A 26,081-nucleotide genomic window follows, 5' to 3' on the forward strand; every position below is an offset into this window, starting at 1 on the left:
CGATGAAGCCCACTTGTTGTAATCAACCGCGTCACTGTCAGTCCACCCTTACAAATCGCCACCAACTGTATAAATGGTAGCAGAACAAACACCAAAGTAAATCATCATGATGATGAAACTCACGGCAACAGTGTTTCTTAGAGCCATGACTAAAACAGTAAACAATAAACAAGCAATTAGGAAAGCAGAAAGCAAAGAGAATGAATGAATGAAATTTAGATAAAAGGCAATAATGCGTGAGCATGCGTATATATACATAGATAGATAGATATAGTTAGTGTCCCAAATGGAAAATGTTTCCCAAATCCAGTTGGAAAACGGTCTATAAAATCAGACGAGTAGTAGGAATTCTATTTAGGAATAATATTGCCTAAGCTTAATTAATAATCGAATTCCAATTTTCTCCCGTTTTGTCGGCTGGTTTTGCTTCCAACTTCTGCTTGTTTCCATGTATGATGAAACATTTTATTATATTATAAATCACAATGAAGAAGTGAGAATCGAACTTGGGCATTTGGGTTGCACGATGCAAATTTAGTGCATAAAAAGATTCAAATTTCTCATTAGCATTTGAGAAAAAGAAGAGGAATTTATCCAACCTGTTTGTACTAATTGTAGAAAAAGACTTAATAACTTGTTCAAATTTATTAGACAATATTTTTTTTTTTTGAAAAAACGATATTATCTACATTAAGGAGATGTGGAAGTGGGCTAAGCCTCACAATATGCTAGCAATAATGTGGTTCAAACTCACTACCACTCCCAATACCTAGTCTATACGCCCAGTGAGCACTTCAGTATTTGCCCACAATATAAATAGGCATGTAGAAAACGGGAGTGAGACATACGTGCTTTCATTAGGGTTTTTTTTTTTTTTTTGGTTTTGTTTTCTTCTCTTGTCCTTATTATTAATTATAGTTATTGGATGAGTTTTAGTTGAAATTCAAAATTTTGAAGTCTTTTTCATTAGTTTTTATGTTATTTTTTAACTGTATGTAACTGTTTGTGTTTGAGCCATAATTAAACAAGTTGGGCCTGGCGAGGGTCCAACCCTTTTTAACTCATACTTCTTATTTTGGGTATTTAGTTTAACAAAAGTGAACAATGGTTGACCCAAGATTCAAAAGTACCTTTTGACATGGCATGTTTGGGTGGCAAGCTCACCCTCGTTCACATAGAAAAAAAGTTAAGAGCCAAGTTTCTCAGAGAAAAGTGCTTCAAGATTTGTAAATTCGAGAGGATCAAAGCTCGAGTATCCAAGTAATGGCTCATCCTTTGAAGAACTTCACATCTCCAACTTGGATGAAAGAGAATGAACCGAGTTAGGAAATCTTAATTCTAAAAGAAGAAAGCTTCTATAAAGGGCAGCAGAAGGATTAGAGAAAAGGACATTGATCAACTCAAGCCAAAATGACTTCTAAAAGCTCTGCAGCTTACTTTTCAATTATTCCTTTTTTATCTCAAACATTCATTTGTATCTATACCTCTACTACTTTCCTTTTGTAGTATCGATTCCCTTTGTAGAACCCCTTTAATAGCACATTACCCGCATTACACGAACTTGCCCGACAGGCTTGGAAACTTGCCCAAATGGGTTGAAAACTTGCCCGATGGCTTGTATTTATCATTTATTTTCATGTTATTGTCATTATGATTTGTTTATTACTCATGTTACAAATGTTTCTTGAACATTTACTAGTATATTCCTTTGTTTATGTATTGTGCTTTATTTTTCTGCATCTTCCCTTTACTCAAAGATTGCTGACTGGTTCAAAGTCTCCTCTGATCAGTTTGTGATCCTTGTTCTTTGGTATTTAACATGAGAAAATAATAAAGTCCTTATCTTCAAGGCATACAAAAGAAGGCCAGTTTCTTGTGGCACGAGCAAATGGCTTATTAACAATCTAAAACAAACAACTTATTGGTCTTGGCCAGCAATGGCACGACTGGGTAAAATCACTATTTTTACAAAAGAACCTATGAGCCTACTCAAGGCTTGACTAAGGCACCTTGTGTTAACAAGAGTTCACCACTTGCATTCTGGGGGAGGTTGTGTGATAATCCTGCATCCTAACAGTCCGTATCCTTAATTCCATTTTGGTCAACAGTTTTTTAATCCGAAGTTCCAAATCCTTATTTTTCACTTGCTTGGCATCAACTGTAACAATGGATATTTAACCGATTGTAAGAGTCAACCCCCTGTTATTATCGACGTCCTATGACATTTTATACTCTGTTCCCACACCAACATTAAAAAGCTGTCTCATTCCCATTTTCTTCGTACTTGGAAGCAAAACATTGGTTCTTAATTTCTGTTCTTACCTAACTTCTTGTGTTACTCCAAGTCCACGCCAATGGCTCTATCTAGACTTCCTCCAAAAGAGAAGCCAGGTCAAAGTTAAGATGGTGTCCAGTCTTGTCAAGTTGGTGGTGAGAGTAGCTTCGAAAGTAGGGAGAGGGTTGAGCCGCCGTATTAAGGTGACGATACAGGTTGTGCAGCCGGATAGCAATCAAATTAATCACGTACAGTTCATACGAGCGTTGATGTTTTTAGCCTCATAATGTTATAGAAGTGTACTGCAGTACTATGGGTGTGTTTGTTTACCTTCATTAAGTTTCATTAGACTAGACTACACTAAAACTTAGTGAAATCTTGTGTTTGTTGTCAGAAGGGATTAGGTTTAATGAGATTAGCTTTCACTCGCACGGACTACAGGCCTTGCTAGCTGGCCTTAGCGAGTCCCCTCGAAACCTATGGGATTGCTAAGACTGCTCTCTCTCGTCCTTATGCGCTCGCCTCCTCTCTCTTGGCGTCATCTGATCGACTCCTCTATCACATCCGCTTTTGCTTGACCCCTCTGGTGTCAGCCACCACTCTCCGCCATGTTGTCGTCTGATCGACTCCTTTCTTGCGTCCTTATTTGCTTGACCCCTTCGGCCTCAGCCACCACTCCCCGCCGCGTCGGCTGATCGACTCCTCTCGCGTGCTCATCCTGCTCGACGACCTTGCCAGACCATCCCACCGACCACTGAAACTCAAGTCACAGTCTTGCAGATAATTGTTGATGTTTACGAAATCATAGATTTTGTATTTCACAGATGTGAAAGTCCCCAATTTTTTATTCTCTTGCCGCTTGATTTCGGTTTTGCCCTTTGGTACTTGCTCTAACCCTCACAAGATTTGCAATTTCTGCTATTGGTGATTGGAATTTGTGCTGTTGTCTTGGAAATCGGTTTTTTTTTTTTGAACCAATTTATCGGTGAATTTGGTGTTATGATTTGTGTAAATTGCTGCTATTGTGTTGTGGGTGTTTAGCAATTTCTGCAATTTTTTTTAGCAAAATGGGTATATTTTGGTTTCTAATTTCTGCAATTTCATTTACGATTACTGTTAGCTTGACATTTCTTCACATCATCCAGTTTGCTTCTGTTTTGTATCCAATTCATTATTCGGATATGTTTTTGAGACCAAAATTCGGCTTATTTTTTTCATTATCCTGTTTCTTAGTCCGACACTGCACCAAACGCTTTACTAATTTAGTTCAACAGTCTAATCTAAGCTAGTCCAGCTTAGTCTCTAAAGCTAGTCCAGTCCGAGATAGTCCGGTACAACAAAATATGTATTAGTAGAGCACATGCAGGCACTTAAAAATGCATGAGAAAGTTTGTAATACGGTGTGCTTTTGGTTTTATGTATTGATCCTACCATAAGGTCATAACCAAAATTTCTTTTTCTTCTCACTCTTTGTATTCTTATGGAGGATGGAGAATCCTACTCTTGCGGACGATGAACTCTTTGTTGTTCTGCATGGCTTTTAGAGTACAACGTGTTGTGTTTGGCTCATACATTTGTGAGTAATTATGAGTCATGTGTTAACAATAATGAAGTGACCTGTGTTTGCTTTCGGTGGAAATATCACATGGTGTGGGTTGCATGAAAGTTGCAGACAAAGTAAAAGCAAAAGTTTGATGGACATCATTATGAGTAAAGATATAATGATGATGCTTGCTTTTACTTTAATGATGATGTTTGTTTTTTGCTTTAATGATGATGCAAGACACAATGATGATGGCTATGATGGCTTGACCTTATATTGAGAAGGCTTGCCGAGTTAGGGAGAGAGAGAGAGCATTCGGCTCTCTCCTGAGAATGCATCAGAGAGCATCCAAAAGGGGAGAACATTCGGCTCTCCCATGGGAAAGCATGGGCACGGGTGAGAGAAAATCAAGAGAGCTAGAGTGAAAAGTATTCTAGTGAAAGAACTCTTGGGGTAAAGTGAGGCTCTTGGGAAAATTCTATGAGTGGGTGTGAAGGGATTTGGGATTGGGTTATGTTGATTTAACTCATGTGTACTTGTACTGTTATTCTCATAGTGAAGAGCAATATCTCTCCGGGGACGTAGGTAGAATTTTTGCCGAACCTCGTAAATTTCTCGGTGTCTTTATTTCTTGTATTTTATTCTGTTCAACTGAGTGTGATTTTGGTGAGGTTATAATCTGAATCTCGTTTCCGCACTGATGAACGGACCAAGGCACAACAATTGGTATCAGAGCATCGTTGGAGGTCCAGATTTGTTGTTCACCATGAATTTTTCAGTTGAGCAGTTTAATGGGAGAGGCGGTTTTACTCTTGGTAAAAGAGAGTAATGGAAGCATGAAGAAATGGAAGCCGTGTTCAGGGATGCTTGGATCAACTGCGAAAGTTGATGTTGAGGAAGAAGAAAAAGGCCTCTTTCTTCTTACCTCACTTTCAAATTCGTACGAGAACCTTGTTAAACTTTACTACATGGAAATATACAGTAAGTTTGGAGCAGGTGCAAGCTTCTTTGGTGTGGAATGATACACAAAGGAGACCATGGATGATGGTGGGCACAAGACTGCTTAAGTTATTAAAGGTTGGAATCATGGAAGAAAATTGGAAAGAGGATCTGAGAGAGACAGCAGGTTCAGATCCGGTTCCAGAGGCAAGGGTCCATAGTGCTACGAGTGCAAGGCCGGGTTGTAGCAAGTTTGTGGCGGAAGACTTTGAGTATGTCCTCTAGGTACTCGAAGCAACACTTCTCCAGGTGATGTTTAGTCTCAAGTGTTGCAGGGGTTTTGCAGCAGGTGGAGCTATGTGATTCACAGGTGATGAGATGGTCCTGAGGTAGGAGAAAGTGTGGGAATTTTCTCTGGCTCGATGGGTTGTTGCTGGAAACGGGTGCGCTGACGAGTTTCCAGGTTGCAGACAATGAAGAGGAGGAAAACCTGCTGGAGGAGACGAGGATGTGTCGAGATCCTGTCTGAAGCTAAACTGTGATTTTTAGCTTGCAGCAGCTGCACATGCATTGGCAGTGACTGAATCGGAACAGGACCAATGAGGTGGATTCAGAGTGTGCATGCTGGTACGTAAGGCCAATGGACTTTGGTGATGGGTGCAAGGATTTTTGCATGGTGTATTCGCCAATGTGGAGATTGTTGTGTTTGGCTCATACATTTGTGAGTAATTATGAGTCATGTGTTAACAATAATGAAGTGACCTGTGTTTGCTTTCGGTGGAAATATCACATGGTGTGGGTTGCATGAAAGTTGCAGACAAAGTAAAAGCAAAAGTTTGATGGACATCATTATGAGTAAAGATATAATGATGATGCTTGCTTTTACTTTAATGATGATGTTTGTTTTTTGCTTTAATGATGATGCAAGACACAATGATGATGGCTATGATGGCTTGGCCTTATATTGAGAAGGCTTGCCGAGTTAGGGAGAGAGAGAGAGCATTCGGCTCTCTCCTGAGAAGGCATCAGAGAGCATCCAAAGGGGGAGAACATTCGGCTCTCCCATGGGAAAGCATGGGCACGGGTGAGAGAAAATCAAGAGAGCTAGAGTGAAAAGTATTCTAGTGAAAGAACTCTTGGGGTAGAGTGAGGCTCTTGGGAAAATTCTATGAGTGGGTGTGCAAGGGATTTGGGATTGGGTTATGTTGATTTAACTCATGTGTACTTGTACTGTTATTCTCATAGTGAAGAGCAATATCTCTCCGGGGACGTAGGCAGAATTTTTGCCGAACCTCGTAAATTTCTCGGTGTCTTTATTTCTTGTATTTTATTCTGTTCAACTGAGTGTGATTTTGGTGAGGTTGTAATCTGAATCTCGTTTTCGCACTGATGAACGGACCAAGGCACAACCCAACGGTATTTCACGAATATGAATTTCGAGCTATCTGTTATCCGGGTTCCAAATTCAACCGTTCTTTTTGGAATCATTCAAGTATGCAACAGATATACCTAATGTATCTGTTTCAGTTTATCAAACTGTGGATATAGTCTTAAGGGGATGACTCGTTGAAGAATGTAAAGTCTCGCGACGGAAATCTTACAAAATAAAATACAATTTATGCTTTCGACCAACGAAACAAAAAACAATTTATGCTGAGTACTGGTTCCTCTACTAATTGAGTGGAGACATAACGTATAAAACTCCACACCCTGTTTACATATTTTTACCTGAGTTTTTCTTTGTCATTTATTCGTTTTTTATTTTCACAAGTTTCTGCAATTTTAAGTACAGTTGTAAACTGAGCAAATATATGGGCAACAAGGTTGATCGAGTCGTGCAAATTTGAAACCCTTTTTATTTTATTTTATTTATTTATTTATCCTAGACAGTATCTGTGACCATAAAGAATGACAATTCTTTGCAGTTGAAGCCGACAAACCGTTCATTTTATCAGAAGGGTTAAAAACTCAAATATTTTTTCTGTTATCATGAAGTGCGGTGTTGATATTAGGAAGAATCTGTATGGAATTATTGTCCTCAGTGGAGGCTGCACTGTGTTATGATGGGACATGGGCATGGAGGCGAGCAAATTATGATTAATATTTATTTTTTTCGTTACTGATTTGGTTTGGTTGAAATAAAAAATCCTCTTCACTACTCTTTTTGTTGTTGTATATGCCTCATCTTATAGGTTATCTCATAATAAAAATCAAATCGATATATATATATATATGTATGTATTCTGAATAATCTTTTCATATATGTAAGTAGAAACACAGTGTATATTAAAAACACAACTAAAACTAATGAAAGTACAAATTCATTTACAATCAATCCGAATTAAATAAAGAATACATTTTGTTGATGCACAAAATCCGGCGGAATGCACAAAAGTAAATCCGACCGTGAATTATTCAAACGCACAAGAACACAAATATATATCGTGGTTCACCTCAAGTTGGGCTACGTCCATACTGATGTCGATAAGTGTTGATGAAGGTTACAGTATGCATGGAGGCAATACAGGCTTAGTATTTGCTCTTTGTATTATTCTTTGCCTCTCTGTCTGTTTCCTCTTTGTTTCCCCCCTTAATGAAGGTGAGGAGAATCCCTTTTATAGAATAAGGGTTTCCTCCTCTTACATAAATCATGGGCTCATTCCTGAAGCCCAAATATCGAGGCCCAATATTTGGTACAACAAGAGTCCCCCAAGTCTTCAGTCAAGAGAGTCTTTTGGCTGGAGACTTCAAATTCAATCCATGTGTGGGCCGAAGTGACTAGATGGCGTTCAGAACTAGTACTCGACATGAGATGGTGCTTAACGTGAAGCAATACTCAACCAGAGGTAGCACACATTGCGAGGTTGCTCGGCTAAAGGCGATGCTTGTGGCGAGACGGTTAATCGGCTGGAGGCGGTGCTCGTTGCAAGGCGGCTCGGCTTGTGGCGTTCTTCTCTGTGAGTATGCATTCGACGTCAGCGTGTGCTCATTATGAGTTGATTCTTGATATGACTCGGGTTTGCTTGTTGGGTTCGCATATTGGGTCTATGTGTCGGGTTTGCGGATTGGGTCCACAAGTTGGGTCTTTGAGTCGGGGCCATACGTAGGGTTATCGAGTCGGGGCCATCTGTAAGGTCATCGAGTTGGGTCCGTGAGTTAAGGTTCGAGCTCAAGGAGGTCATCGAGTTGGGTCCGTGAGTTAAGGTTCGAGCTCAAGGGTGTCCAATTTCGTAGGTGCCCAAACGAGTGGGTATCCAAGCTTGCGGGTGTCCAGGCACATAGGTGTCCAAATAAGCAAGTGTCCGAGCAAGTGGGTGTCTAGTTAGACAAGAGATCACCGTTCAGACTAAATCTTTGTCACCATAAGCATGTGGCTCAGTGATCCATAGGCTGATCCATAGTGTTGACCACCATAATTTGGGTCCCTGGTTAATCAATTAATTGTATGAGTATCGTATACAAGTAATCAATCATTAAAGTGTGCATATTGCGGGTAATGTCACACATAGATCATATAAACATACAATAATGTAGTATGCCTAGTGAAATGTGTATGTGACAATATAATTTAATGAAATAGGAGGTGGCCGACAATATCAAAGGGTAATAATACTAAAGTTATGATATGAATGATTATGGTTTGTGATGTGACCCGGCATAATAAACACACAGCAGTAGTCATGTAGCTTTAATATAATGACAATGGGGACGCATTATATATATATATATATATATATATATATATATATATATATATATATATTGTGAGGTGCCGACTGTATACACACATATCATGAAAATAAATAATATATTCCTAACTGTGCACTAAAATATAAGTGTGATAGAAATGACGTGGTCTCCTTTTAAAGAATATGCACATTGAAAAGCAAACTACTGGTGGCATATGCACACTGTGAAGCAAACCAAACCAACAGGGACACACTATATAAGTGTGATAGAAATGATGTGGTCTCATTTTAAAGAATATGCATATTGTAAAGCAGATGCTGCAATAACAAGACCAACACAGAATAATAATAAAATATTAAATAAACAGTAATAATATTAAACAAATCATTTGGGAAAAGATAAAGTTCTTATCTTCTTCCATGTTGGTGGTCGACACCTTCCTTGACGAGTTTTTTCAGCACTGACACTTTCAGAGGGTTTCCCCGACAAGGTAGCCAGCGCCGGAGGCATTCGGGTAGAGTGGTGATGACCGTTCGAGTCCCCTGATTCCATTGGTGGTGGTGGCAAGGTTGTGATATCGTCAGAACAGACGGTCGGAGATCTGGTCGTGGAGACCATGCGCCTCGCCGTCTGACCTTGCCTTCCGTCGAGTTGTCATTGTTCGACCGTAAAAGGTGAGGATTTGAGCAGCGCCGCTTGACTTCATGAGCGAGAGAGAGAGACGTATGAGTGCTGCGAGAATAGTGAATGGCAGCAGAAATGAGAAGCTTCTGCTGGCGGTAGAGAGACCGGCTGTCGTAGCAGGATTGGCGTAGTGTTTGAAAATGGACTCAACCATATCGGTGACCTCATCTTCCCTAATGGGTCGGAGAGCCTTGATCCTCTTGGGAGAGAAGAGCTCCAGAGTGCAGACCTTCCTGACCTTGATGTAATGGGGTCTATAGTTAGCCCAGATAAGATCCTGACCATCATTACTAAACTTGGCGGCCGATCTGCTCCGATGCCGATCCGCCAACTTCTGGTCATGCTCCTTGAGCACCTCCTTGGCCAGCTCCGAGCTCGACACCACCACGTTCAATACGGACCCCGTCCACACCAATACGATGGGGTCGTATTCCTAGGCCTACTCGGCGTAGCAGCGGAACCTCATGGGCTTAATGTCGTAGAGATTGCCGACAATCGACGATGCACGTGGGCCGGGCGGGAGCTTGAATCTGAGCCTTTGGTAGAACTTGTAGGCAAGGGAAATGAGAATGATGATTGATGGGATGGGAAGTAGGAGTCCACCGGAGAGAGCCATGTTGGATTGATTGAGCCAATTAAGGTCAGCGTTGGAAGGATATTGATATATATGAAAGACCCTTGGGAGGGAGTTGGTGAATGGATTTGTATTGGGGAGAGAAAGAGAGAGAGAGAGAGTTGGTCACTGTGTAGGTGTTTGGTTCTTAGGTTTATGCAGATTCACGGTAGAGTGTGGTGAGGTTGTGAGGGTTTCACGGTGGTGAGATGAAAAAAATGAAAGAGAACCGATATAGCTTTTTGTGTCGTTTCCCACAGACGGCGCCAAATGTTAATGCACAAAATCTGGCAAATCTTGGAACAACGTAAAATCTAACCGTGAATCATAAAAACGCATAAGAACACAAGGATATATCGTGGTTCACCTCAAGTTGGGCTACGTCCACACTGATGTCGATAAGTGTTGATGAAGGTTACAATATGCATGGAGGCTATAAAGGCTTAGTATTTGCTCTCTGTATTATTCTCTGCATCTCTGTCTGTTTCCTCTTTGTTTCCCCCTTAGTGAAGGTGAGGAGGATCCCTTTTATAGAATAAGGGTTTCCTCCTTTTACATAAATCATGGGCTCAGTCCTGAAGCCAAAATATCGAGGCCCAATATTTGGTTCAACACATTTAAACTACTTAGGAGCTCTTTTCGGCTTAGAATATGGATTCATTTAAATGGCGGTAGATAAAATGCGAAACCCAAACCACCAACCTAAGAAATGCGGTAGCAGCCGCACCGACCATCAAAAGATTAATAACCGGGAGCGGTCGTGTGATTTTTGATATTGGTGACATTGCCTTCGAAGGAGAACTGGATGGTGACGATGGAGGAGAGAGGCTTGGACTCGCGACTTAATCTTCTATTTCAGGGGCATTGATCTTGATTTTAATCTTTTGGCCTGCTTTGCAGTGACCAGGTTCACCGCAAATAACGTAGTAGGTGTCGGGTATATCAAACGTTAAGGCGGTAAAGGTACCGTAATGAAAGGGGAAATGATGGAATGCAATAGTCATAATCTGCTTGAGTGACTATCATCACAAAATCGTTTTCATGTTTGTAATTAAATATGAACTCGTCGCCCACATAATTTTTTTTCGATGAAGCCCATTTGTTGTAATCAACCGCGCCACTGTCAGTCCATCATTCCAAATCACCGCCAACTGTATAAACTGTAGCGGAACAAGCACCAAATAAAATCATCATGATGATGAAACTCACGGAAATATTGTTTCTTAGAGCCATGACTAAAACAGTAAAGACGAAACAAGCAAGGGCACGTAGACAAATTTAGATGAAAGGCAGTAATGCCCGAGCATGCATATATATAGAAAAGGTATAGTTAGTGTTCGAAACGGAAAATGTTTCCCAAATCCAGTTGGAAAACGGTTTATAAAATCATAAAAAGGAGTAGGAATTCTATTTAGAAATAATATTGCCCAAGCTTAGTTAATAATCGAATTCGAATTTTCTGCCGTTTTGTCAGCTGCTTTTGCTTCCAACTTTTGCTTGTTTCCACGTTTATTGACACTGACCGGGTATGAGCATACTAAAGTCTACTTAGGTCTATATTGGAAGGTTGCTCAAGGCATCACAACTCATCAAAGTTCAAGTTGCAACTGCAACTCTAGCCCTCATTCTCGGGTAGAGTTGCAGCTGCTACTAAACCGTCATTTTTTGTTACCAACTATCCCTTAATTCTAGGGTTTATGTCTTCTAGTATTTCAGCTCTAGATTTCTTGTAACTTGCAACTAGGGCTAGCCTTTTTATCTTTTGGTCTCTTCCTTGTAGCTGTTTTGTAATAGTTTGATGGGTTCTTTGCCTGACTCGGTCTCTCTATAAGAGCCCTCACTTGTAATACCAATACATGATGAAAATATACAAACATTTTTGTTAAATTGAATTTCAATATGGTATCAGAGCAGGAACCATAGGGTCCTGTCTTTGTAGTCCGATTCATTAAAAAAAAAAACTTTGTTTCTTCTGTTCTTCATTCACCGTAATGGCAGAAGATCAAGCTTTAAGCCAAGAGGCTACAAGCTTTTCAAACACTTCGTCTCCCAGTATAATTCATGGTGAGATCAATCCAAATCTGCGTCTGTGCTTCGTGTTGCTAAACGAGTTCAATTACCTACCGTGGTCACATGCCATTTCTCTTGCCCTAGGTGGAAGATCGAAGCTAGGGTATGTCAATAGAAGTATTGAAGCACCTCAACCATCCTCTACATCGTATGGTGCATGGCATGCAAATGATCAACTTGTTATGTCTTGGATACTTAATTCCATGGAACCTAAGTTATCTGAGCTCTTCAGCTACTCAAAGTCCTCTCGTATTTTGTGGGAATCTATCAAAGAGATGTATGACAGCCAAAATAATGCTATTTGTATATTTCAACTGAAGAAGGACCTTGCTAGGCTAAGGCAAGGTGACCAATCCTTCGTGCAACATCTTGGAAGCATGAAGTCCATGTGGAATGAACTCGACATGTACCGACCACATACAACCAATTCCGCTGCGCTCCTTAAAAGAGCTTATGAAGACAAAGTGTTTCAACTCTTGGCAAGTCTAGGAGCTGAATATGAAGACCTTTGAAGTCATTTGTTGATGACCCCCAATCTGCCCTCATTTAATAGTGTTTGTTAAGCTATTCAAAGGGAGGAAACTTGATGAAAAGTCATGCACATTGAGCCTAAGTCTAACTTTGAGGCTAGGGCTTTCATTGACAATCATAAACACACAGGTGAACATTTTTTCCTGGAAAGAAGGCAAATTGGAAATGTACTTACTACAACATGAAAAGGCATTTAAGGGAAAAATGCTGGATCATGCACCCGGAGTTAAAACCAAGGTTTGATAAAGAAGGAAGAATGATTAAAGAAGGGAGAGGAACCACTCTAAAGGCTCTCCATTCAACTAGTTCTTTGATTGGTGGAATTGCAAACTTCATTGCAAATCCAATAGATTTGATAAATGAATTTGCTAGTTTTCTTCAAAGAAGAGGAGGCACCACTAAAGATAAGGAAGTGACCACTAAGAACCCTACTGCCATGCTAGGAAAATTCGCAGGTTTCTTGACTGAGACCACAACTCAAGATAATGTTTCAGGTATTATCACTGCCCTCTCCAATTCACTCAATGAAATTACACATGATTGTTGGATTATAGACTCAGGTGCCACTGATCATATAACAAACAAGTCTTCTTGCTTAGATAAGTTTCAAAATATGCCTAAATCTACACATGTGTTTGTAGCAAATGGGAAAGGAGAACCTATTCTAGGAAAAGGAAAACTTAAACTGTTAAGTGATGAGATCGAGTCAACAACTTTGTATGTACCCTCATTTCCTTTCCAACTTTTGTCCATAGGAAAAATCACAACCACTCTAGATTGCCTTGCCATATTCTCTCCTCACAATGTTGTATTTCAGGATCGAGTTACTCGGAAGAAGATTGGTGAATGGTTTCTCTCAAATGGACTCTATTATCATTCCAAGAAGTTCAAGCCTGTTAAAAACCTTATTGCCAGCCTCAGTCTCCTTCAAGAATACCAACTTTGGCATCTTTGACTGGCCCATCCCTTAGAACCTGTGATGACCAAACTCTTTCCTAATTTTTGTAAACCTCCACATGAGTGAGAGATATGTCAAGTGTCAAAAGTAACTAGACTTCCTTTTGTTTCTTCCATGTCTAGAACCAGTAAATTGTTTAAGGTTGTTCACTCAGATATCTGGGGTCCTTCTCATGTGACTCATTTGATGGATATAAATACTATGTCACTTTTATTGATGACTACTCTCGGGTCACTTGGGTTTATCTCTTAAAGTTCAAGAGTGAATTTTTTGATGCTTTCAAAGACTTTAATAAATTGATCACAAACCAATTCTCATCTAAGTTAAACATCTTACAATCGGACAATGGCATTGAGTACACATCCAATAACATGTCTAATTATTTGAGCAATCATGGGATTTTACATCAAACTAGCTGTGTTGGTACACCACAACAAAATGGTGTAGCTGAGAGAATGAACCGCGACTTATTGGAGAAAACAAGGTCTCTTATGTTTCAAATGCATGTTCCCAAAAGGTTTTGGTCTCAGGCCCTTCTCACTGCAGCTTACATCATCAACAGATTACCTACTCGTGTTTCGAAATCAAAATCACCTGTTGAAGTAATGAAGGAAAGAAATATTGATATCTTACACCTCAGAACCTTTAGGTGCACTTGTTATGTACATGTTCAAGCTGCACATCGAGATAAGCTTGAACCCAGAGTTGTCAAAATTGTGTTTATGGGATATTCAAGCTCTCAAAAAGGATATAAATACTACAATCCTCATAATGGAAAGATTGGAGTCTTAAGAGATGTTTGATTTGATGAGCATACTCCATTTTTTCACAAAGATTGCAGTGAAGAACCTTAGGGGGAGAGTCTTATGGAAATATTTCCTTTGCCTACCCCAGCACACCTACATGAATGCAATCCTTAAAATGTTCATTTCGAACATCTCTCAGAGCAACGTGATGGTGAAGAAATAGCTCATGATCAAGAAAACTCAGTCACTGCACCACAACCTGTCTTAGCACCATGAAGAAATCCTACTCGAGACAGGCATCCTCCATTAAGGCTGCAAGAGTACATTACATACAATGCAAGACATCCTATCTCCAAAGCTTTAACCTATAAAAAACTATCAACACCATATGCAACATTTCTCAATCAGTTGTCCACTAATGTTGAACCAAGGAACTTTAATGAAGCTTCTCACATTCAAGTATGGCAGGAAGCAATGGAAGAAGAGCTCAAAGCACTGAATGACAACCAAACATGGAGTGTGGTTGATCTTCCAAAGGGGAAAAGGGCAGTAGGGAGTAGGTGGATATACAAGACAAAGTTCCATTCAAATGGTAGTATTGAAAGACATAAGGCTCGATTAGTAGCTTGTGGCTTCACACAAACTTATGGCATTGACTACAAGGAGACATTTGCTCATGAAGACAAAATGAGCACGGTACAAGTGCTGTTGTTTGTCGCAGTTAATCACGACTGGTCTCTATTGCAAATGGATGTGAAAAATGCATTCCTCCATGGTGAACTTGAAGAAGAGGTACACATGAAGCTTCCTCCTGGACATCCACAAGAGCATGAAACTAACAAAGTTTGCAAACTTCACAAGGCTATATATGGACTCAAGCAATCCCCTCGAGCTTGGTACTCGAAGTTAAGCTCAGTTCTTGAAGCTGCAAGGTTCCAGAGGAGTCATGCTGATTCTTCATTGTTTGTTCGCAATGGTACAAATGGTAAGGTTATTGTCCTTATATACGTTGATGACCTTATTATAACGGGTGACAACATAGAAGAAATCAATGCTCTCAAATCCTCTTTTCATCAACAATTTACTCTTAGGATTTGGGAATCTTAAAGTACTTTCTTAGCATTGAAATGGCCACATCATCCAGGGGATTGTTCCTAAATCAAAGAAGATATGTACTTGATCTATTGGATGAAGCTCACATGTTGGATTGCAAGCTAGCACGTACCCTTATTGTGAGCAAACTTCAATTAGATGTCCAAAGTGAACCATTGTCAAACCCTAGTGTCTATCAACGTATGGTAGGAAAGCTAATCTACCTCACAATTATACGACCTGACATTGCTTATTCAATAGGCCTTGTTAGCCAATTTATGCACTCTCCCACATTGATTCACTGGGAGATTGTCAAAAGGATACTTAGATACTTGAAAGGGTCAGTTGGCAAATGCTTGCTTATGAAGAAACATGGCTCAAATCAAATTATGGCATACACTGATGCTGATTGGGCAGGTAATGGCCTCGATCGCAAGTCTACCACTGGTTTCTGTACATTTGTTGGTGGTAATCTTGTTACATGGAAGAGTAAAAAATAAATAGTGATTGCGCGATCAAGTGTTGAGGCCGAGTATAGAGCCATGGCATCAACGACTTGTGAATTATCTGGTTAAAGAGTCTCTTAGCTGACCTTGGCTACATCGACACGGAACCTATGTCTCTATTTTGTGACAACCAAGCTGCCATGCACATAGCTTCGAACCTAGTTTTTCACAAGAGGACAAAGCATATTGAGGTTGATTGTCATTACATCCGTGCCCAAGTCCAATCCAAAGTCATCAACACAGTGTACACTCGAAGTTCCGATCAACTTGCTGACTTGGTCATAAAAGCTCTTGACTCTACTAATTTCCAAAGATTGTTGAGCAAGCTTGGATCAATTAATCCTCTTGATCCAGCTTGAGGGAGTATTGAAACTGACCGGGTATGAGCATGCTAGAGTCTACTTGGGTCTATGTTAGAAGGTTGCTCAAGGCATATCACAACTCATCAAAGTTCAAGTTGCAATTGCAACTCTAGCCCTCATTCTCGGGTAGAGTTGCAGCTGCTACTAAACCGTCATTTTTTGTTACTAACTATCCCTTAATTCTAGGGTTTATGTCTTTTAGTATTTCAGCTCTAGATTTCTTGTAACTTGCAACTAGGGCTAGCCTTTTTATCTTTTGGTCTCTTCCTTGCAGCTGTTTTGTAATTGTTCAATGGGTTCTTTGCTTGGCTCGGTCTCTCTATAAGAGCCCTCACTTGTAATACCAATACATGATGAAAATATACAAACGGTTTTGTTAAACTGAATTCCAATAACAATTAAGCAAGTTTGTTTATTGTGGATACAAAGTCAAGCAAACAAGATCGAGCAAAATCATACTTTGTGATTACAAAGTCAAGGGTCCATTGTATAGGCGCTCATTGTTGTATAGCCTAGCTTTTATTACATGTAGTAGGATGTAGTTGGGAGTTGCTGCCTTTATTGTCGTGAAACTCTAGCACTCCTATATAAGGAGTTTCTTGTACCGTTTCTACATAGAAACATATCAACATATTATTTCTCCAAAACAGAGCTTAATTATAAGTTTTCAAATACCATTCTCTTCATGGTATCAATAGCCATGTGTCTAACGACAAACCTCTGACTGAATTTTTCCCTCTTCTTCTACCTTAATCTAGTGAGTTTGTGATTGTAATTTTTTTTTTCTCTTCTGCCTTACCATCTACTCGACTTTTCTTCAGCTTCCATGGCCGCTTCTTCTCTTCTTACCAGTTCCCTTCCTAATATTTCCTATTTGGTTTCAATCAAACTTGATCGAACCAATTACATATTGTGGCTTGCCCAATTTAATCCCTTACTTAAAAGTAATGATCTTATTGGCTATGTTAATGGTACAAAAACATGTCCAACAAAGTTTCTTGAGGATGTTACTACTCTCAATCCCGAGTACGTGACTTGGCAGTGACAAGACCAACAAAGTAGTACTGCATGCATCAGATACAGAGATGGATACGAGAATTCACTGGCATCCATTGACTCCATTGACTTTCAAGGAAAAGAAGAATGATGGTCCACTGCAGTTCTGTAAGGGATGCCTGGAACCAGTGCTTGGGCCTTACTACACTTGCGGCACGTGTAACAACATTACTCGTCCTATGCCCATAAGTTCAATATACATAAATCATGTGCGGAGGTACCCCGTGAGATCCACCACCTGACCCACTCCAAACACCCTCTTATTCTCAAGTAAAACGACCATTACACATGTGGTGTCTGTCTGTAACTGTAACCAATCACATCGAAGAGGATACATTCTATCTTACTATTTTTCTAAATGTAACTTTTGTATAGACCTGAAATGTGCTTGGCAAAACGACGGTCATGAGCACAACTTCACCATCCTTAAGAAGCCCATTGAATTCACTTGCGATGTCTGTGGCCTAGGTGATGGGTCTAGTTACAAAGACAACTTCTACCTCTGCTACATCTGCAAGTTCCTTGTCCATGAGCAATGCTCTTGGTTACCACTTCGAGTCAAAATATCATGGCACCAACAATGCCTCAAGCTTACCTGGTGGTTCCAAGACATGTACCCTAAAGACCAATATTTCTGTGACATCTGCTCAACAAACATGGATGGAAACCGTGCTTTGTATTGTTGTCATGATCATGAATGTCGTGATTATGCTGCCCACTGTAAATGCTTAAGAAAAGAGGGGATAATCATGAACGTCCTTGTCGATGATAATGATGATGATGAACCATCCACATCCAGATGTCCCCCAGCTAATGAGACCACCGCTGATGATAAACCCTTGCAGATCGAGCACTTCAGTCATCCACACATGTTAACCCTCATCGATGGCCAAGAGGTGGCTAGACAAGACGACCAAGATGAAGGAATTGTTAGAGTATGAGTGTGATTCTCACAGTTTAGTAATAATCATTGTTATTTCAGATTGGTATAAAGAGGTCTTAATGAGTTTATAAGAGTTAATTCAACTTTGGTTTGGATTGAAACTCTATCGTTGGCTCGAAAATAGAACTCATACTTATACAAGGATTTGGTCTTGTATTCCTTGTAGAATTGTAATAGGGCAATATATGTTTAGTATAAAAACATAAGCCACTGCTCTCACAAAACATACGCTCAATATTAAACTAAGACCTATTGTTAGTTTGAGTACTTTTGGTTTTGCAAGAGAGGAGAAGGCACATTGTTTAGAAGTCGGCTTTGACTTCTTCTACTACTATTTTTATAGATTAGTTTGTCATTGTGTTTATCGAATTATGATTTTAATACTTGTATAAATTTGTGGTTCTTGAGCTTAATCTCTTAACTTATATTTTTGATAAGTTTAGTCTTACATGTGGTATCAGAGCCTAAGGTTTTTGCTCTTGAATTCAAATTGACAGTATTAAAATCAAAGCAATAATAGGCGTAATGGTTTAGCCGGAATTGACCTTGGTTTGCAAAGAAATTTCTAGGGTTTTAAAGGAATAAAAGTGACGATGTTTTTACTTGTAGGAATTTTATATTATAAGTCAAACTCATATAGAAGTTTGTGAAAATATAAGTCAAGAGTCAATTGTCACAGGGTCCTTTTGTTATTCAGTATTAAAATTGGTTATATACCAGGATATAGGTATAGGGTTGCTGTAAGAGCCGAATTATTTAGTCGGTCAATATTGTCTCTTTTAAAAATCTCCGGATGGTACCCATCTTTGGACATTGATCTGGCCACAAAATCACCCGACACATTTATAATGTTTTTGTGAAGATTAATCTTGTATTGCTGATACATGTCCTTGGGATCAAAACATTGCGGCAGTACATCGTTTGTGCAGCTGTCGAAGCAGCATGTTTCCATGTCCATGGAATCCTTGTTTGCACTTGTGTACCCTTCCCTGCAAAACAAATCATGCTACATGTACCCTTAAAAATCTGCAATGTTTCAGCAAACTAAGTCTTTTATATCAAGTCTGTCTATTTGGTTTTCGAAGAACAACTAATACGACATCGTTTGTAGCATACCCTTTTAAGTATAATTTTATGCCCGTTGGCTACTTAAAAGACAAAGAATAGGGTTTTGTTTTTCAAATTTTTGACCATTAGCAATCTGAACAAGGGGAGAACTTGCGACTCTCAATCTGGGTTGGAGATTTTCTTCCCACCCCTGCATAATTGAAGGTTTATGTATCAAATTAGTAAATTATATCTCTATTTAAACATCATAATTTTGATTTTGAATACATTGCTTCCGTGCAGTTGGTTATGATGTTTGTAGATTGAGATAATTTTGGTTTATTAATCCTCCTTGTATTATTAGCATAATGAATAAACTTGTATTTTGATATGCTAATTGTGTTATTAAGAACCATTGAACAAAGATCATGTTATCTGCATATTGAGATTATATGATTATTATGGTTCTTCATGTTGACGTTAACTTGTTCATCATTCTATTGTTGCAATGGTACGAGGTCCATGGGAATTGGGAATGATGGCAATCCGTATGGATGGGTCTTGAGCATTGATGGATAATTTGTTTCGTTGATTTGGAGCCGAGGAATTGAAATCGGGTTGTCGAATACGGGTCCAATGATGCATTCAGATACAAATCTGCTAGGGAATTTGCAAAGCTTGGGGGTTCGGATTAAAGAACTTGACGAGATAATGAAGCAAGGGTTTATTTCGAAACGGCGTCTCAGTGCTTCCAGAAGGCACTAAATGAGGAGCTGGGAAATTATATGTATCGCAAGTCTTTCGAAGTGGCCGCTAAGGTGCACTGCTCTCTAACTTGACCTCCTAATAATGTTTGGTTTTGTTGCTGAAATTCTGTGTTGGCATCCATTTTGCGGTAGCAAGACGTGTAATTATTTTTCTGACTTCATGATTCTCATGTAATCATCAAAAATGGTTTTTTTTTGCTTTCATGGGAAAACATGAAGATAAGTTTTCCTAGCCATGTCGTGATAATGATTAATTGAGAAGAAACAAAATAAATGCATATATATAGTGGATGTCAATTGCTTTGTGATTTATACATAATAGCATATTTGAATGAAATCTGTATATATATGGAGATAGCATTCGTGCATAGACTTTGTAATTATGGGCATGCGGTTTTATCTATATCAAATAGAACTTGCATAAGTTTCTCTGAATATTGATGCATGCATGCATACAAGAAAATATATGAACAGATGAATATATAAGGTAGATGTTTTATTGACTGGCCATAATGAGTCTTGTGACAATAAACTTTTAGCCATTTACAAAATATATATTCTATTATGAATCGGAAAGCAAATAATTATTTTGTCATCTTATTGGAAATTCATAAGATTAATGATATGTAGCTATCATTATTTTCTCCAAGGACTTGCGTACGAATCTGTATATAATTGATGATGGTGTTGACAATGAATTAAAGGCATGAAGATTTTTAATTTGGATTATTGTCGACTAATCTTATCATGTATATATCGATGCATGCTTATTGTATATGTATATTTGTGATTTCATGATGCATGCTTCCGCTATTATATTTTGGTTGAAATCACAAATAGGGAGGAAGACAAACTTCGAGTTCTCCAGAAGAAATACTGGTCTTGATTATCTCGTTTTAATCAAGATATATTGTTGTGATATATATCCAAACATTATCAAATTTTGGTTGATCTTGCTCGATGGATATTGAACTAGTTCAGATCAAATTGAATGCAAAAATATTGTGTTTGCTATTCTGATTTTGATCATTGTTGAAACTGGTGATTTTGGGTTTATGTGAGATAAGTTTTTCCGAATGGATTGTGACTATCTTTTGATACATAGACTGTTTTGCATAATGGTTTAGGTTTATATGACTAAACTGAGATTATGCAATAGGTAAGGAATCGGGAACCAATTGGTTCATATCTCCGATTTCTTTATCGACTGTGTAGTATATTCTGCTTATGCTTAAGTGGGAGAATCATATGTTCGAATGTAAGCATAAGGCTAAGAGTATTTAGGCCGGCCATTATAATTCATATGGATGCTTAAAAACCAGTTTATGGTTTTATTGAAGCAATTGGTTGAATTATTTGTGTTACTTAATTTGTTTAAGTAATGAGAAGGATCATATTATGTTAGCATTCAAAAGGAAACGAATTTGGTTTCCATATGGATTCTGATTAGTCATTCGTTGTACTGGAATGATTTTAGTTAATATAGTTGCTATTAACTTGTACTTAACTTGGTTGTGTTGAGTATGGCCTAGATAAGTGGGAGCAAATTGGTTTGGTTTTGTTATATTGGTTCACATAATTACAAAGTGCAAATTAAGTATGTTGTGACTTTTGAGTTAATTCTGCGATGTAACAAAAAAGATTCTTAAGTTCAATACTTTAAAATGCATAGGTAAGTTGTATGTGAGGTTAAACTTTTGTTATCCAAAAGATTTGGTGGCTATATGAGTGGGAGTAGACGTCTTGGTTTACTTTTGAGCTTAGATACATTGCTATGAACATGAACTGGACATTGTGATTTATAAGTTAAATCTGTATTTTGTGTTGCAGAGGCAATTATAAATTCATTGTTTTGGTTTATGTAAGCTGGTTGTATCTATGTACTAGTGTGTTGATGAATGACTTATGCGATCACCTTTATATTGAATTTGAGATGATTATTTACTGTTGTGAATCATACTCAAGTGGGAGAATGTTAGAGTATGAGTGTGATTCTCACAGTTTAGTAATAATCATTGTTATTTCAGATTGGTATAAAGAGGTCTTAATGAGTTTATAAGAGTTAATTCAACTTTGGTTTGGATTGAAACTCTACCGTTGGCTCGAAAATAGAACTCATACTTATACAAGGATTTGGTCTTGTATTCCTTGTAGGATTGTAATAGGGCAATCTATGTTTAGTATAAAAACATAAGCCACTGCTCTCACAAAACATACGCTCAATATTAAACTAAGACCTATTGTTAGTTTGAGTACTTTTGGTTTTGCAAGAGAGGAGAAGGCACACTGTTTAGAAGTCGGCTTTGACTTCTTCTACTACTATTTTTACAGGTTAGTTTGTCATTGTGTTTATCGAATTGTGATTTTAATACTTGTATAAATTTGTGGTTCTTGAGCTTAATCTCTTAACTTATATTTTTGATAAGTTTAGTCTTACAGGAATTACTTGTAACGGTTGCACGCTACCCATCATGAGGGGTGAGTCTTATAGGTCATGCACAGAACAAGCAATAGAAAAGCCATCTAATTTCTCTCTCCACATAAATTGTGCTAAATTACCCCGAAAGAGGCTTCTCCCACTTCACGAACACGAGCTCACACTCCTTCCAACAGCATCTTCTGTCGGTGACGTTTTTGAGTGTGACATGTGCAAGTCCTTGAGCCAAGGTTTCTCATTCCATTGTGAAGATTGCGACTTCAAACTAGACCTCTATTGCAATATTCTTTATGAGCGTAAGCCTCTCCGTTGTGATGCTCATGTTCACACACTCCAGTTCAGCACAGAGCTCGTGTCCTGCAGCAGTTGTGGTACTCGTGAAAGGATTTCTGCTTCAGATGTGGCCGTAAGAGATGCGACTTCCAGCTGTGTATTTCGTGTGTTAAATTACCTCTTACGGTCAGGTACAATTACGACAATCATCCTCTCAAACTCACTTATGCTAGTGTTAAAAATGAGCTCGATGAGTACTATTGTGACATATGCGAAGGAAAACGAGATCCAAAACATTGGTTCTACTCCTACCTGGATTGTGACTTTGAATGTCATCCTCATTGCATTAGAGGGAGGTATCCGCAAGTCAAGTTAGGGGGCTCTTACAAGCATCATGATCACCAGCACGACGTCGCCCTTGTTTATAAGAGAAAAAGCAAGATTCCTAATGATAAGAAAGAGCGCTTACTTCCTTGTTCCAAGTGTTCTATGATTTGCAAAGGATTGGTTTGTGAATGTTTGGTGTGTGGTATTAATATGCACCTAAGGCATATAAGAAAGCAAAAGCATATAAAATTTCTATTTTGAAATCTTGCTTTTCATTGTTTGCCAGCATATCAGAATGTGTGTAAGCGTGTGCTCGTGCGCGTGTTTGTGAATATGACCACTCTTTATCAAGGACCATAAACCACGGCGGAAGAAAACAAACAATTGTCTAAACAACCTACATTTTTTTTGCTGTGATAAGTTAAAAGGACAACAGCATATATTCACAGAGATGACTGTTATCAAGCTTAAAGGGAACGACATCCATGACTCAGCACGGGAACACATAATTACATAGACTTAATAAAATTAAAATAAAATCTGTTAACCCTTAAACTCACCTGATTTTCCTTTGTGGAGTATTTGAGTATCCTCAGCTATCAATTGCGACAAAGTGTCAACACTAACCTTCTGCCAACATGTGCATAAGAAGTCAGAGTAAGACATTATTCATTTGCTGTGAGAGAGAGAGAGAGAGAGAGAGAGAGAGAGAGAGAGAGTTCAGATGATACCATGGAAAACCATTACATAGGCCACATCTCTAGTTCACATATCTAAAATGTGAATTCATTGAATGATGAATGATGTTGTATATGAAGCTACAAATATACGACAAGCAATAATGATAGATAAATTCATCTATATTGGTTTATTAAAGTTGGTCAAACATACCTTTGTTTTGATCGGGATTTAGTTTGGTAGTTTCATTCTAATTTCCATAGTTTATAATAGTTAACCAACTAAAAGTGCTTTCTTTTGATTACTGTCTAATATATTTTGGCCAGTTGGCAATCCTACTAGATTTACTTAGGCGCACATCAAAAATGTGTATTATTCATGTACATAAGATATAATGCTAAATATCTTTTTATAGTTGTCTCATATTACATAAAAAGAGTTAAAGTACTCTCTCTCTTTGCTTGAAAACTATGTATCCATTTCATCATGCATTTTTTGGTGAAGCTACTATGTTTTTGTAATTTTTTTTTATATTGAGGAGGAATAGAGGCTAAAGTACCTCCAATTTGTTCAAGAGGCTTTAGCTCATGCCACAGTTTGCTTCACATACCTCTATTGTTAGCTTCCATACAATATGTTGTGTGTTTCGTTGCTGCAAGTTTGTAATTTTACTTGCTACTTGATTATAAAAATGTAAAACAAAATCCGTCTGTGATTACAAATTTGTATTCAAGTTTAGACGTTTTTCTAGTGTAGGACATATGTTGCACAGGCATGTAAATGGTACAAATTATTTTTGGTTTTGGACAGTAAGCTTTTGAGTTTTACTATCCTTGCAAGAGGATTGTGACTCAAGCGAACAAATTTAGTGTTTGGGGAATAGAGTTTGGTTCTCTTTAATACATAATTTAACAAAGGCCTACAAATTTTCCTTGAAGGAATATGCAAATGTGTTCTCCGCAACTTGGCCTGCAGTTTATGTGAAGGGGCATTAATGTGTGTTATTTGCTCTCGTAAAATGTGTGTTATCTGCATTGGTGCATTTGAGGGTGTGATTACCTTCCTACCAAATTATTTACGCCTATTGTGACTAATACATTCAATGCCCGTAACGAAGTGCGAACAGATTTTCTAGTATGTTCTAATGTATAAAACAAAATTCATGTCCTCAGATTAATTTTTTGAAAATATATATTACAGTAAACAGTGAAGCCATGTCTTGACTAGTATATCAAACACGCTCACGGTTTGCAAAGACAGACCGTTTGACCATTTCATATGATTATTCAAATTAGTCACTTTTACTTAACTTGTGCACGTACAAGATTATGGTTCGGTTCTTTGCACCAGAAGAAACCAATGCAAACCAGAGCAGAAAAGCATGAAAACACATAATTACTTTATGTGCAGAACGTACCCAGATGTATTTCTACCAAAAGTAAAATTCATAAATAACTTAGTTGACATACAAGATCTACCCCAATCAAACAAACAGTTGTTCATGCCAAGCATTGAAACCTTTTTGTATGAATGATTTGATTCCAAATTTCAACCAAAAGTTATAACTGCACCACCGCGCACGCCACACTGAAAAGGTATATACGGCCGGGCAGTGTAGAAATCTCATCTCAATGTGATAAAACCTTAACAGTTAATAAGTTCCAAACCATTTGACATCAATATCTCATATTAGAGAAACGCCCCTTTCTTCCAAATGATGGCCAGATTTGTCATCTTATGATGTCAATTTTTCTTCTCTTTGATTTTTTCACATAATTTTCTAATTGTCCCATAAAAATTTTGTCTTTAGATTGTTGGAGTAATATTTGAAAATACGAAAATAATACAAGAATTTCAATGATAATAATCATAATGAAAATTGTTGATGCACAAAATCAGTGGGGACTTTGGTACAACAGAAAATGTTAAGTTTGTGACATTCGCTAGATTGATCCGGTCACTAGTGTGGATAAGTATGTAAATGGATAGAGACGGGGAAGCAAACACAAGATGTACGTGGTTCACCTAGATTGGCTACGTCCACGAAGTAGAAGAGTTCTCATTAATTGTGAAGGGTTTACACAAGTACATAGGTTCAAGCTCTCATTTAGTGAGTACAAGTGAATGATTTAGTACAAATGACATTCGGAAATATTGTGGGAGAATGATCTCCTTTTATAGAAGAGAGTTTCTAGTTTTGTTCTGACATTGACACGTGTTGTGTTGTGATTGGCTTCTGATGTTGACACATGTCGCGCTATGATTGGCTTCTGATGTCGACACGTGTCGCTCTGTGATTGGCCTCTTAGTTGGAAGGAAACTCTTATGGGTCCTTGATGGTATAACGTTGACTGGTGCTCGGTAGTTTCGAGATTGGTCAAGTATGGTACAAACAAAAATAACAACATAAATTGTATACAAGATTAATATAAACAACAGAGAAAGGAAGAAATGCTGACAAACTTGGAGATTGAGGCTTGCATGAATGCAATGTCCTAAAGACAGAATTTCGCCCATACTCGTAGTTCGGTAGGCGTTTGTCTC

General features: G+C 38.4%; 1 protein-coding gene and 1 pseudogene across 1 annotated transcript in view; both read left to right on the forward strand.

Annotated features, from left to right (window-relative positions):
• Window positions 1–14,523: 14,523 nt before the first annotated feature.
• Window positions 14,524–23,120, forward strand: LOC126598970 (uncharacterized; annotated as a pseudogene).
• The window catches only part of LOC126599670 (uncharacterized), a 41,945-nt gene continuing 33,015 nt past the window's right edge, over window positions 17,152–26,081 (forward strand). Inside the window, exon 1 of the mRNA XM_050266087.1 lies at window positions 17,152–17,282. The gene's annotated coding sequence lies outside the window, so the exon portion shown is untranslated. The remainder of the gene's footprint in view (window positions 17,283–26,081) is intronic.

Source organism: Malus sylvestris, chromosome 14, assembly GCF_916048215.2.
Source record: "Malus sylvestris chromosome 14, drMalSylv7.2, whole genome shotgun sequence".
NCBI lineage: Eukaryota > Viridiplantae > Streptophyta > Magnoliopsida > Rosales > Rosaceae > Malus > Malus sylvestris.